The sequence below is a fragment of the Diabrotica virgifera genome, chromosome 7 (assembly GCF_917563875.1).
Source record: "Diabrotica virgifera virgifera chromosome 7, PGI_DIABVI_V3a".
NCBI lineage: Eukaryota > Metazoa > Arthropoda > Insecta > Coleoptera > Chrysomelidae > Diabrotica > Diabrotica virgifera.
The window spans coordinates 132,611,043-132,626,136 of record NC_065449.1 but is presented as its reverse complement, the minus strand read 5'-3'; the positions used below and the strand labels follow the sequence as shown (position 1 = coordinate 132,626,136).

Sequence of the window (15,094 nt, the reverse complement as noted above, 5' to 3'; positions counted from 1 at the left end):
TTCTCTTCTTTCTCCTACATTTTGTTGAATATTGATTTCCGCAATCTTTCTTTCCATTTCTTCTCTGATTGCTTGAATAGCGTTTTCAAACTTGTTTTCCAAATTTTCTATTTCCTTTTTCTGGCCATTCGTTAACTCCTTTATTTTATCTTGAATTTTCATTTCTTGTTCTTGCATGTGATCTTTAATTTTCATTTCATACTTTTCTATGCGTTCCTCCATTTTCTTGTTGTTCTCTTCTATTGCTTGTTTCATTTTTTGTTGTGTTTCATCCATTTTTTGATCCACTTTATCCATTTTCTTTGATGTTTCTTCCTGATTTTTCTCCATTGCTTGTTTTGTTTCCTCCTGATTTTTATCCATTGTTTGTTTTGTTTCTCTTTGATTGTCATCCAGTTTTTGTTGTGTTTCATCCATTTTCTGTTCCATTCTTTGTGACTGGAGTTGCATCATTTGTAATAATTTATCTATTCCTGATAATTCTTGCTGTTCTGATGCCATGATTGTCTTGTCTAAAATATCTTCTTGGTCTGAATTATTCTCTTGATTTGAATGTTCTTTTTGTTTTTTGTTGTCTTTGCTTTGGCTTCTTGTCACAGACATTTGTTTTCAAGAAGTACTGTCCCCGCCAAATATGAAATTTTAATAGTATGTTACCAAGACGACTTTTTCTCACCCAAATATTATAAATTGTCAATAAATATATCAAATGTAAATATCGTAAAAATAAAATATTAAATCAGTTATGTAAAATTTGTACCTAAAGAGATCTAAAATTTTATGTTATCAAATGTAAGTATCTCACTTTTTTCCACAGGCATATAAATTTTCAAATACCGGCTTTACTCTTTCTATCCTTCAAATTTGCCACTAGAAATACTTTACAATGCTTTCCACGTTGGACGACAGTTGATGTGATCTTGATTATTGATATGAGATAATATTCTTATATGTCATTTAATTTAATCAATGCATTAATCATAATCTAATTAATTTACCAGATCACATATCAATATGTTTTCAATCTCAGGGCGAATTATAAAATTAATTACTTACTCCCGTGGCTTCTAAGTATTTCTCAATGGTTCCTAATCGGGATAGGAAAGAAAAGAGTAAAATAATACACACATATGGGTTACAATTATAATCAAAATATTGTTTATTTTATTTAAATGGCAATCACTGCTTAATATTTGCTAGATCTTATTTTTCTTAAACATAACATTTACAAATGGGAATCTTATTTCCTTTTGGTTTCCAATTGAAAGTTTTTATTAACATTTAACTATTAGGATTTATTAGCAACAATTCTATTTAAGTTTGATGAAGCTTTTCTGATATTATTTATTATGTTCTTCAATTTATAATGTGGTATTTAATACGAAAAACCCATACATTCATGTCCAAACAAATGAGACTGACCTTTTTCTGGTGAACTGAGAATGTCTTCACACTTTCCTGCTATCCTTGGCTGCGATCAAAACCTCGTCCTGGCTTTCAGTAATGTTCTCCTTTGAAAACTACTCGTATAGCTCTCGTTCCTGCTTCTGTCGTGATGCTGTATTCTACCTTTTTCGAAACTGCAATCAGCTACCGGGACACTCTTGGCTCAAGGAGGTTCTTTTACTCTCAACCTGGCCTACCTCTCGTTCCACGATAGATACTCCACACTCACGGAACTACACCGGCTTTCTCACTCTCCGTACACTACCGTCTACTACTGGACTTCACTTCTCGACAGCTCAAAACATTCTGATCTATCTTTTTCATTCATTCACCTACTTTCTAAATATCCCTTCCATATTCACAAATCAAACTTCCACCACCAACTCTCATTCGCAGTCTTCCTCAAAACCAATTTTTAATCTTTCTAAATATGCTTAATGGATTTCAAAAGAAAAATAGTTAATTCCCATTCTAAAATTACTTTCTACCATTTACAAAATTTAATGACCTATTCTCTATTTCCACTAAGTCTTATTTAGCATCGGCTAATGATCGAACCTTCCGCGAACAACGATAATGACCTATTATCGATTTCACTTGAGTTTTATTTAGCATAGGCTAATGATCGAACCTTCCGCGAACAACGATAATGGTACGCGCCATTCACTTTGTTTATTCTAAGCGCATTGTCCCGAGTTTCGTTTAATCACTTCTTAAAATTAAATATAACAATTTGTTGTATACAGGTTGTTCTAAATTTATATGCCCGTGGTTGAGAAAATTGAAAATATTTTATATTAAATTGAATTCTGTTTATAATTATCAAAATTTAATTTTCATATCAAATAGAAATATAACAATATATATATATATACTGATGCACGTTAAGTTGTGACTTCCGGTATACAGAAGAGGCTGTCCGACTTCCACCTTTTCTACTAGGAATTATTTTTTAAAAATTGTGTATTTGGTAAAAGGGGGGCTTATAAAATGGGTCTACCTATTGAGGGGAAAGGATTTACCAAAATAAATTTTGTATATATATATACGTATATACCGAAGCGTAGAGCATACGTTATGGCTTCCATATAAAGGGTAGTTCAAGACGCGTTGTCACTTCCAGCGGTGTTGTCATATTTTGGAAGTCACAACGACTCGTCTGCTAGATTTACCTCCTATTTTGAGCGTAATGTGTGATCTTTTGGAACTTTTACTGTGAATACAGTTGTCTGTGTTTTAAAGTTGTCTATTTAAATTAAAAGATTGATATTCTTTTGATTATACAGGTTTACAAAAAAATACATTTCGGACTATTTGACGAAACCATATGACTAGGGGGGTTTTTGGGGTCGCTGGTTACGAATCCGGGGTTCGCTAACCTCTATCACGTCAGGTAAAGGTCATTTCAAGGACAAATCAAGATAAATCGACAGTCGCTCTGAAAAAGTATATTAGGAGGTTTTTGGGGTCGCTTATAACGAATCCAGGATCCGCTGACCTCTATCACGTCTAGCTGAAGGTCATTTCGAGGTCAAATCAAGATAAATCAACACAATCGCTTTGAAAAGTATATTAGGGTGTTTTTGGGGTCCCTGATCACAAAACTGGGGCCCGTTGAGCTCAACCACGTCAGGTAAAGGCCATTTCAAGGTCAAATCAATTTTGTTAACTCCTCCTGATTTGAACTTGAAATGACCTTTACATGACGTGGTAGAGCTCAACGGACCGCAGTTTTCATGATCAGCGACCCCAAAACTCCCTATACTTTCAGAGCAATGGTGTCAATTTATGTTGATTTGACCTTAAAATGACGCTGAACTAGACGAGATAGAGGTCAGCGGACTCCGGATTCGTCTTCAGCGACCCCAAGAACCCCCTAATATACTTTTTCAGAGCGACTGTCGATTTATCTTGATTTGACCTTGAAATGACCTTTACCTGACGCGATAGAGGTGAGCAGACCCCGGATTTGTGATTAGCCACCCCAAAAACCCCCTTGTCATATGGTTTCGTCAAATTGTCCGAAATTTAGTTTTTTTTTGTAAACCTGTGTTATTTATGATAATATGATTGATATTTATTTTACAAAAATACTAATATATTATTATTGCTGTAAAATGGATTTATTGGAATTAATTAAAAAAGTGTTAATAGTAAGTAATTTATTTATGAAAATTATATCAAAAATGTTAATAAATAAATTTGAACTTATAGAAAATTTTAATATTTTAGATTTTATTACAGGCACCGTCCTTTTAATTTTTGATGTACCAATAATAATATGTAATAAAAAATTAAATGGCTAAACACTCCAGGTGGGGATTAGCCGCTAAAAAGCTATCTAGATCCATCATTTTCGAGCAGATTTTTCCCAATCTGCTACTCGATACTATTGACTATGCTTCTCCATTTCTTTCTACCCTCTTTTGTTTTTCTGCTAGTCTCTAATTCCTGCCCTATATAAATCTTCCTTTAATTCCTGTAACCATTTATTCTAGTTCCTCCGCGTCTCCTTCTAACTCCGGGTCTCCATTGTAAAATTGAGTTTATAGTTGTTGCGCTACCTGCTCTCCATATATGCCCCAACAATCCAACTCTGTGCCCAAATCTGAAAATCTGGAATAATATCTACCCGGGTCGAAACATTTTTTTTTAATATATGAAAATAGTTATTTATGAAACGGAGCGAGTGCTATACATCGCGTAAGTTCGCAAAAAGTACTTCACGCACAATTTCATACAATATTTTATCTACGATAAACAAATAAAAATACTGTAACTGTACGGAGAGTGAGAAAGCCGGTGTAGTTCCGTGAGTGTGGAGTATCTATCGTGGAACGAGAGGTAGGCCAGGTTGAGAGTAAAAGAACCTCCTTGAGCCAAGAGTGTCCCGGTAGCTGATTGCAGTTTCGAAAAAGGTAGAATACAGCATCACGACAGAAGCAGGAACGAGAGCTATACGAGCTAGTTTTCAAAGGAGAACATTACTGAAAGCCAGGACGAGGTTTTGATCGCAGCCAAGGATAGCAGGAAACGGGTCTTGTGTGAAGACATTCTCAGTTCACCAGAAAAAGGTCAGTCTCATTTGTTTGGACATGAATGTATGGGTTTTTCGTATTAAATACCACATTATAAATTGAAGAACATAATAAATAATATCAGAAAAGCTTCATCAAACTTAAATAGAATTGTTGCTAATAAATCCTAATAGTTAAATGTTAATAAAAACTTTCGATTGGAAACCAAAAGGAAATAAGATTCCCATTTGTAAATGTTATGTTTAAGAAAAATAAGATCTAGCAAATATTAAGCAGTGATTGCCATTTAAATAAAATAAACAATATTTTGATTATAATTGTAACCCATATGTGTGTATTATTTTACTCTTTTCTTTCCTATCCCGATTAGGAACCATTGAGAAATACTTAGAAGCCACGAGAGTAAGTAATTAATTTTATAATTCGCCCTGAGATTGAAAACATATTGATATGTGATCTGGTAAATTAATTAGATTATGATTAATGTATTGATTAAATTAAATGACATATAAGAATATTATCTCATATCAATAATCAAGATCACATCAATATACAGGGTGGTTCATCTTATTCGCCTCGGTGTCTGTACGGAAAACCACTTTATATTTTAAAAAAATTTCTTCACAGTAATATACAGGGCCTTTAATACTACAATCTAAAAATAATGTGCATTATACAGGGTGCTCCAAAAAAGAGTGGTATATCAAAGTTATATTTTTTCTTATGGAATGCCCTATATATGATGACATTTTTGAATTGACCTTAAAAAATAAGCTATACTTTTATAAGGGTTCCCTATACCTAAATACAGGGTGTTTTGATTTATTTCGATTTTTATGAAAATGTAAGCATTTAGAAAAAAATAAATATCTACGAATCTAAGAATCAGTAACAAATTCCTTTTTGGATCTTAATAATAGACTATTTAGCATACTTAAACAGATGCTTACTGCAACAAAATTTCTTACAGGGTGGTCAAAATATGAGATTGTTCTATTAACAAATTCAAGCTGTAATAACTTACTTAATTTAAATGGAACACCCTATATCTTACTAGTCTATCGCATAGAAAATTTACTTAGCTTTTAATTTATATTAGGGTTTCCTATACCTATCTTTTACAGGGTGGTCAAAATATTAGATTGTTCTATTAACAAATTCAAGCTGTAATAACTTACTTATTTTAAATGGAACACCCTGTATCTTACTAATCTATCGCGTATAAAATTTACTTTGCTTTCAATTCTTATTAGGGTTTCCTATGCCTATCTCCCTTCATTTTTGAAATATTTTGAGATTTCCTAATTTGCAAGCTTTAAAAATTAGAATTAAGTAAATATGTCGTGGTTACATATTATGTACAACACATCACCAACACCGGCAATGTACTTAGACATGATACTGTCAATAATACAATTTTCATTGTTATCATGTAATCACACAGAGTTTTGTATTATTTTAGTTGATTTTGGCCTACATGTGACATTGAATAATATGTTTCTATTAAACTGCCTACCCTATATTAGATGCCGTATTCTGGAAGATACTTAAATTATATTTCATTCCGTATAAGTATTTTCCATATTTTAAACCAACGGTTATTAAATAGTTTTATGAACACCACTTTTTGTTTGAATCTTTGAATCGCAATTACAGACAATTAAATGCAATGGCTACTATGACGAAAACGAGCCTATTGTACAAAAATATGTAAAAATGGGCATTTACAGAATAACATGGGAATTAACATTTACAGAATAACATGTGTATTGAGAATGTTTACATGGAATTGAAGAGATTTTAAATATCTTCCATTATAAAGAATAGAATATCGAGTATGTCATTTAAAATAAGAACACTCTGTGTGATTAAATGATAAAAATATGAATTTTATTAACAAAAGTATCTTGACTAAGATATTTAAGTATATTGCCGGCGTTGGTGATGTGTTGTACATAACCACGACATAGGTACTTAATTCTAATTTTTAAAGCTTACAAATTAGGAAATCTTTAAATATTTCAAAAATGAAGGGAGATAGGCATATGTAACCCTAATAAGAATTGAAAGCAAAGTAAATTTTATACGCGATAGATTAGTAAGATACAGGGTGTTCCATTTAAAATAAGTAAGTTATTACAGCTTGAATTTGTTAATAAAACAATCTAATATTTTGACCACCCTGTAAAAGATAGGTATAGGAAACCCTAATATAAATTGAAAGCTAAGTAAATTTTCTACGCGATAGACTAGTAAGATATAGGGTGTTCTATTTAAAATAAGTAAGTTATTACAGCTTGAATTTGTTAATAGAACAATCTCATATTTTGACCACCCTGTAAGAACTTTTGTTGCAGTAAGCATCTGTTTAAGTATGCTAAATAGTCTATTATTAATATCCAAGAAGTAATTTGTTACTGATTCTTAGATTCGTAGATATTTATTTTTTTCTAAAACCTTACATTTTCATAAAAATCGAAATAAATCACAACACCCTGTATTTAGGTATAGGGAACCCTTATAAAAGTATAGCTTATTTTTTAAGGTCAATTCAGTAATGTCATCAGATATAGGGCATTCCATAAGAAAAAATATAACTTTGATATACCACTCTTTTTTTGGAGCACCCTGTATAATTCACATTATTTTTAGATTGTAGTATTAAAGGCCCTGTATATTTCTGTGAAGAAATTTTTTTAAAATATCAAGTGGTTTTCCGTGCAGAGACCGAGGCGAATAAGATGAACCACCCTGTATATATATATATATATATATATATATATATATATATATATATATATATATATATATACAAAATATGCATAAGATGGAATGCAACCACAGACACGTGTTTCTGACTTATTAGTCGTCATCAGTATGGTATAGCCGAATTTGGTATAGGCGTTTTGTATTTTCATTGTTGCGAGCCATGCCGATATCTTTTAACTCGCGTTAACCTCTCCTTGTTATATATATATATATATATATATATATATATATATATATATATTTTATTACATACCAAATAAATGGTGTAAGATCACATCGTTAAATCCTCCGTATATCAATGGGTACCAATAGAATAGACTAGTTTCGCGATGCCTCGCTCGTCAGTATTCGGCTAGGTACGAAGGTACGAATTGATACACCGACGGTTCAATGATGTGTCTTAATATTTCGCACCTCAGGTGCCGAGCTACAAAAGTGCCATCTACTCTGATGACCAAGAAGTAGAAACACGACTCGAAAAGAGAAGTTTTCCACAATCTTTTGAGCTGTATTAAAAGTTGCCTGCATGCAGGGCTTCGGCAAAAGCTTTGCCAATGCTAGATTTTACATACCAAATAAATGGTGTAAGATCACATCGTTAAATCCTCCGTATATCAATGGGTACCAATAGAATAGACTAGTTTCGCGATGCCTCGCTCGTCAGTATTCGGCTAGGTACGAATTGATACACCGACGGTTCAATGATGTGTCTTAATATTTCGCACCTCAGGTGCCAAGCTACAAAAGTGCCATCTACTCTGATGACCAAGAAGTAGAAACACGACTCGAAAAGAGAAGTTTTCCACAATCTTTTGAGCTGTATTAAAAGTTGCCTGCATGCAGGGCTTCGGCAAAATCTTTGCCAATGCTAGATTTTACATACCAAATAAATGGTGTAAGATCACATCGTTAAATCCTCCGTATATCAATGGATACCAATAGAATAGACTAGTTTCGCGATGCCTCGTTCGTCAGTATTCGGCTAGGTACGAATTGATACACCGACGGTTCAATGAAGTGTCTTAATATTAGCCGAATACTGACGAGCGAGGCATCGCGAAACTAGTCTATTCTATTGGTACCCATTGATATACGGAGTACGGAGGATTTAACGATGTGATCTTAAACCATTTATTTGGTATGTAAAATCTAGCATTGGCAAAGCTTTTGCCGAAGCCCTGCATGCAGGCAACTTTTAATACAGCTCAAAAGATTGTGGAAAACTTCTCTTTTCGAGTCGTGTTTCTACTTCTTGGTCATCAGAGTAGATGGCACTTTTGTAGCTCGGCACCTGAGGTGCGAAATATTAAGACACATCATTGAACCGTCGGTGTATCAATTCGTACCTAGCTGAATACTGACGAGCGAGGCATCGTGAAACTAGTCTATTCTATTGGTACCCATTGATATACGGAGGATTTAACGATGTGATCTTACACCATTTATTTGGTATGTAAAATCTAGCATTGGCAAAGCTTTTGCCGAAGCCCTGCATGCAGGCATATATATATATATATATATATATATATATATATATATATATATATATATATATATATATATATATATATATATGTTCGGAAAGATTTCCGCGGTCAGGTAAATGAAAATTACTAAGTTCTCGGGAAGAACCGCGTTGAGAATTTATAACTCGACGTTTCGGCACCCTTTTTGGAGCCATTATCAAGAGGGGTATGGTTCCGTTCGAGTTCGGGGTCTCAATCTGCCTACTCCCCTCACTCGTGACGTACCAGTAGTGTCTTGTTCTCTAGGAGAACGGTCAAGCGGCACTGAGGTCTCAATCTGCCTACTCCTCAGTGTCAAGTGACGACCTATCTTCGCCTGTGTAGCTCCTTTTATACTCTCAGTGCGCGCGGGAACTGTATGCGCGGGAGAGGCCTGAGTGGGATCGACTGACGTGGGGATTCGCCGAAGCAGCGGTCGCCATGTTGCCGGCAGTCTTTTGGCGTCATCGCGTGTGTTTAGGCTGTGAGGGCGTTTTTCAATTTCGATGGCTTCACGGATGATTCTCGATTTTAAGGAGCGGACAGGGGCGATGGTTTTTGCTTTCTCGAAATCTATTTGGTGACCTGTCTGAATATGATGTTGGGCAAGGGCTGAAGTAGTGTCGGAATGTTTTACAGATATGGAATGTTCGTAGATACGGTTTTGGATTCGTCGGTTTGTCTGTCCTATGTATGTCCGTGGGCAACTGGAACAAGGTATCTCGTAGACACCATGGTCTTCATTGGGGATTTGGTCTTTTACGGATCTGACAAGATTGCACAACTTGGAGTGAGTAGTGAAGACGGTTTTGATATTTAGAGGGTTAAGAATTCTACTAATCTTGTCAGTGACACCTTTGATAAAAGGTAGAAAGATTTTGGGTTGATCGGGCGGCAGGTGTCTACGAGATACCTTGTTCCAGTTGCCCACGGACATACATAGGACAGACAAACCGACGAATCCAAAACCGTATCTACGAACATTCCATATCTGTAAAACATTCCGACACTACTTCAGCCCTTGCCCAACATCATATTCAGACAGGTCACCAAATAGATTTCGAGAAATCAAAAACCATCGCCCCTGTCCGCTCCTTAAAATCGAGAATCATCCGTGAAGCCATCGAAATTGAAAAACGCCCTCACAGCCTAAACACACGCGATGACGCCAAAAGACTGCCGGCAACATGGCGACCGCTGCTTCGGCGAATCCCCACGTCAGTCGATCCCACTCAGGCCTCTCCCGCGCATACAGTTCCCGCGCGCACTGAGAGTATAAAAGGAGCTACACAGGCGAAGACAGGTGGTCACTCGACACTGAGGAGTAGGCAGATTGAGACCTCAGTGCCGCTTGACCGTTCTCCTAGAGAACAAGACACTACTGGTACGTCACGAGTGAGGGGAGTAGGCAGATTGAGACCCCGAACTCGAACGGAACCATACCCCTCTTGATAATGGCTCCAAAAAGGGTGCCGAAACGTCGAGTTATAAATTCTCAACGCGGTTCTTCCCGAGAACTTAGTAATTTTCATATATATATATATATATATATATATATATATATATATATATATATATATATATATACAGGGTGTTTCATTGGGAAAGTAACATACGTTAACTGCAGAAAGAGGATACTTAGGCGGTCTCAAAAATACCATACTTAATGGGTCTTACTCCATTAATAACAAAGATACTGAGTGTTTTATCTATTTTGCCATTTTCTTAATTATTTCATAACTTTTTAACCACACTGTATATTTGTTTTATATTTGGCACGCAAATATCGTTTAAGGTGTACAATAAATTAATTTATTTACAATTGTAAAAAATCCAGGTCTGGTTAAAAAAAAATTGGAAAAATATTCCAACCCAAAAACAACACCCTGTACATTAAATTTTTTTAATATGGATTTTTTAGTTGAAAAGAGGATGAAAAACTAAATTTAGTGGTATTCGCGGTGTGCAAGTACTCGGAAGGGATACGCGAAACGATCGTGCGCGAATAGCGGAGAAATATTGCAACTTTCTTAAATAATTCATATTGTCAATTGAAATTGTCAAATTGACGTACATTTCATACCTATAGGCCGTTCCAACATGCTGTCAAAATTAAATCAATATGGCTACTGGGAGTAAAAGATAAATGCTATTCTATCTGTTCTTAATGTGTTTTAGATAAAATTTTAGTTGTATTTCTTTGTAATTTTGTGTTGTACAAAGATTAATTTAACAGTTTCTCTGGAAGTATTAATTTAGAAAGATAATATGCTTCATTGGTGTTGTGTTTTGAAGTGTGAAATGCAAAGTAATCGTGATAAAGTGAAGATAAAGTTCACTTTTAAACTGAACTAAATAAGGTATCATCTGAGAGACAACAATGGTTAAATGCAATACAATGTAAAGGTTTTACTAGCGAAATGAAAATTCTCCTGTCTGCTGTAATCATTTTATATCTGGTAAGTTACAATTACAACAGTAACGATTTTTGAAGATGTTAACACTTTAATCTTATAGGAAAACCAGCAGACTTAATCGATAATAACAATCCAGATTGGGTTCCTTCAATAAATATGGGCTATAAACATTATGAAATAAGTTCCCTAAAATCTAAAATAAATGGGTTTCAAAGGAGGTTCCTCAAAATCTAAAATGGAGTGGTATCAAAGAATAATTAAAAGAAAAAATATTCATATTGAAATTATTTATAAGGCACTGGACTGTCTTAAATTCTACAAATACTAGGTGGGTAAATGATTTTAGACATTTTTCGTTAATGATTGTAGGTTACTGTTACTTCAGTAGATTTAAGACTTGTTTACACGGGTAGAGTAATGATGCAAGTACTTGATAGAGTAGAGTAACTCTACCTGTAAAAATGCTCAGCACAGTAGAATAGCAAGTAGAGTCTATAGTAGGAGTTAAAGTAGAGTGACTAGCAACATATGGCAAAGTAACTACTCTACGACCACCACCACTGCCAAAATGTCTACTCGGCTGCGCACTCTACCCATGGAACACGCTCAATTATGGCAGAGTAGAGTAGGTAGTACATGGGGGCGCTGTCATTCTGGCTGGAATTGTGTTTTGTGTAAATAGTGAAAATGAAGTTCACCGAAGATGAAACTTTAAAACTTGTAGAGCTATAATATGGCGAATACCAGTGTTTATGAAATTTAGGTAGTGTATACTATAGAAATAAAAGTATGCAGCAAGCTGCGGAGGATGAAATCGTCGAAAGAATGGCAAAGGGGGGCTTTGAAGTAAACAAGCTCAAGCAAAAAATTAAGAATTTAAGGTGCACTTATAATCAAGAGTGTTTAAAAATACAAAAATCGGTTTCACTATACTAGCATCAGTACTATACTTGTACTCTCCTCATTTGAATGGTATCAAGCCATTTTTGGTATAGTACTACTACTACTCTACTCTCCTCAAAACTCTACCCATGTAAACAAGTCTTTAGAAACAGTGGAAAATGAGGTAGCTAGTTTAGTGTAGCTAGTAGAGTAGTAATAGAGTAAAATATACTGGTTTAGCAAATTACAATGTTTTAAGATAGTTTTAATAGTTATTTATGATATAAGTATTAAAAGTACAATTTTAAGACACGCATGTGAAAGTTAACTTGAAAAAATAATTTTATTAATGTTTTGACTTCCACATCAGATGTCATTGTCAAAATACAAAATATTCATTATTATTAGGTTTGTTCTAGCAAACAGTCAAACTAGTCAAAAACCGTCAGCAAACAGTTGGTCAGTGAGAGAAGATAATACAGTCACCAGTGCTATCCCCTCTACTCGCGCTGGTCCACTATTCGCTGATGGTTTCAAACTGTTTGAAACTGATGCTAGAACAAACCTATTATTATTATGCATATCATTATCTGTAAATAATATTTCTTCTGATTGTTAATTGTAAAGGATAGAAAAATTACCATTTTAATTTTTTTTTAGAATCAGCTGAGAGAAGTGGTGTACAAAAAACCAGGAAGGGAATGGAATATGTGGCTACAAAAGGCAAAAGAAATGATTACAAAGCAAATGTGACACATTTTTTTAAAAATATGTAGGAATATCAGTAAACTACATTAAAAATGTATGAAAAGATTTTGTGCAATAAAAATGTTTATATTTATCAAAGATGTGTTATTTGGTATGGCCACATATCGTCGGTGATGTGACAATACATCCTCTCTGTTTTTTTATGTGTTTTGTAAGAGAGACTAAAAACTTGTTTTAGGGTCACCACCTGTTTCATATGATATTTTTTTACTTGTTTTGTAGTAAATTACACTATCTTTTTACTACAAAACAAGTCAAAACTTACATATGAAAACAGGATGTGACCTTAAAAAAGTTTTTCGTCTCTCCTACAAAACTCATGAAAAAACAGATAGGAGGTATTGTCACATCAGCAAGGGATATATTTCTGGTATATCCAGGGAATGTCTAAAAAATATACTTTGAATGACCAAGAACATTCGTGGGCATTCATGGATTCAGGGAATGTTTAAAATGCTGATACAGAATTTTCCTGGGATGTTCAGGGAACGTTCTTGTGCTTTTGGGGATATTCCAGGAATTTTTTCAATGTCCTGTGTGTACCTTCTAGGAACATACATGGAATGTTTTGGTGTTAGCGCCAGACTCCACTTGCGATTTGTAGTCATGAAGATTGAACACATTGTTTCAAATAGGGCTTTTCATCGATTGTCATTTGTTTCGAGCCTCTGTCAAATGTTGTATAATCCGTGTATAACATTAATATACACGGATTATACGAAATATGACAGAAGCTCGAAACAAATGACTGTGAATGAAAAGCCCTATACAAGTCAATCCATTTGCGACCAAATAATCATGGATTGACTTGTATTTGAAACAATGTGTTCAATCTTCGGGACTACAAATCACAAGTGGAGTCCAGCGGTGAGGGTTACTTCCTCTTCGGCATTATTATGTATTACATTACAGAAATCAGGAACTTCCCTCCTAAATATAATGTATGGCCATCAAACAAATTCTTCCAACCACTTTTTTAATGTTTGCAGCACTTTCCATGCTGTAGCAAACTTGTCAAATTGTTGATTTTAAATTGTAACAGTTAAGTTTTGCAAGGTATGCTGCCCTCTTGTATCTTCTGCGTTATCTTCATCATATACAGTAGAACTCCGCAAATCCGAACTAATTGGGGAGACAGCCTGTTCGGATTCCGAAAAGTTCGGATTATCCGAAAGTTAGCCTTAAGTAGTAGTTCAAAGCTTTCATTGCGATTAGCCAAACGTTCTCGCAAGAGTGTGGACAATATTTTTGGACTCAAGTTGACTATGAGAGAACCAAAGTAAGTTTGTGTTTAACCTTTATAAACCTATATATTAAAGTATAATATTTATTTTTAAGAAATTTTAAATGTCAAAAGTCCTATTAATCCTACATTGTCCAATTTTCTAGCTTTACTCTGTATAATAAACATGTTTTTAAGTTTTTGTCTTGAATTTTTAAATTTTTTTCACTTTCAGTTGGTTCGGATTTGCCGAAAGTTCAGATTAGCGGGGTTCGGATTTACGGAGTTCTACTGTAATTACTTGCATCTAAAAACTTTCTGCGATATATTCGTTTGGTTGCTAAAATTATTTCCGGATCCATAGGTTGAATAAGCAATGTATTTTTTGGCAAAAACATACAACTAAAGTTGCCATGTTTTGATCATAGAATATTTTCAGAGGGAGGAGAATTGTCTAAAATCAAAAAACATTTCACCTTTCCGGCAGTATTCCCAGTGTCTTCTCTTGAAATGTTTTCACTGCAGGTACAAATTCTTTAAAAGGCAATTTTTGAAGATATCTGAGGTGAACCATGCCGTAAGAGCTAATAAAATTTAAACTTACATTACCAACCACTATGATGAAATTATTTATTTTAATAGCTCCACAATTAGGTATATACAAATCCTGCCTCAAAATATTTGTAAGAATTAAAACTCTAAATGCCTTCATTTGTTGACCTGTGTAGAAACTATTACTAAGCCCTAAATAAGTAGCTATGTCCATGTTAGTTACCCTTGGAAAACCTTTTCTTTTGTAGGTTAACTCATACCCCTTGAGGGAAAATAGATCTATATACCAACAGCTTTTGAAAATATTCACTCAGGTTTATTTATTCACTTCTTAAAACTAAATAAAGTCGTTAAAGAACTTCAACAGCTACAAGCTACACAATGTCAACAGCAAAATGTTCGGAAAATACAACTAATAAAAACTATTTTACAACTATTAAACTATTATATAAAAACTGTTATATAAACCACTATTTTATAACAACAATAACTGTT

At 34.2% G+C, this 15,094-nt stretch overlaps 1 long non-coding RNA gene across 1 annotated transcript; it reads left to right on the top strand.

The window, feature by feature from the left end:
- Window positions 1–10,638: 10,638 nt before the first annotated feature.
- Window positions 10,639–12,903, top strand: LOC126888759 (uncharacterized). Its single transcript, XR_007699624.1, has 2 exons — window positions 10,639–11,503; window positions 12,718–12,903. It is a non-coding gene; the product is annotated as an uncharacterized LOC126888759 (long non-coding RNA).
- The last annotated feature ends 2,191 nt before the right edge of the window (window positions 12,904–15,094 follow it).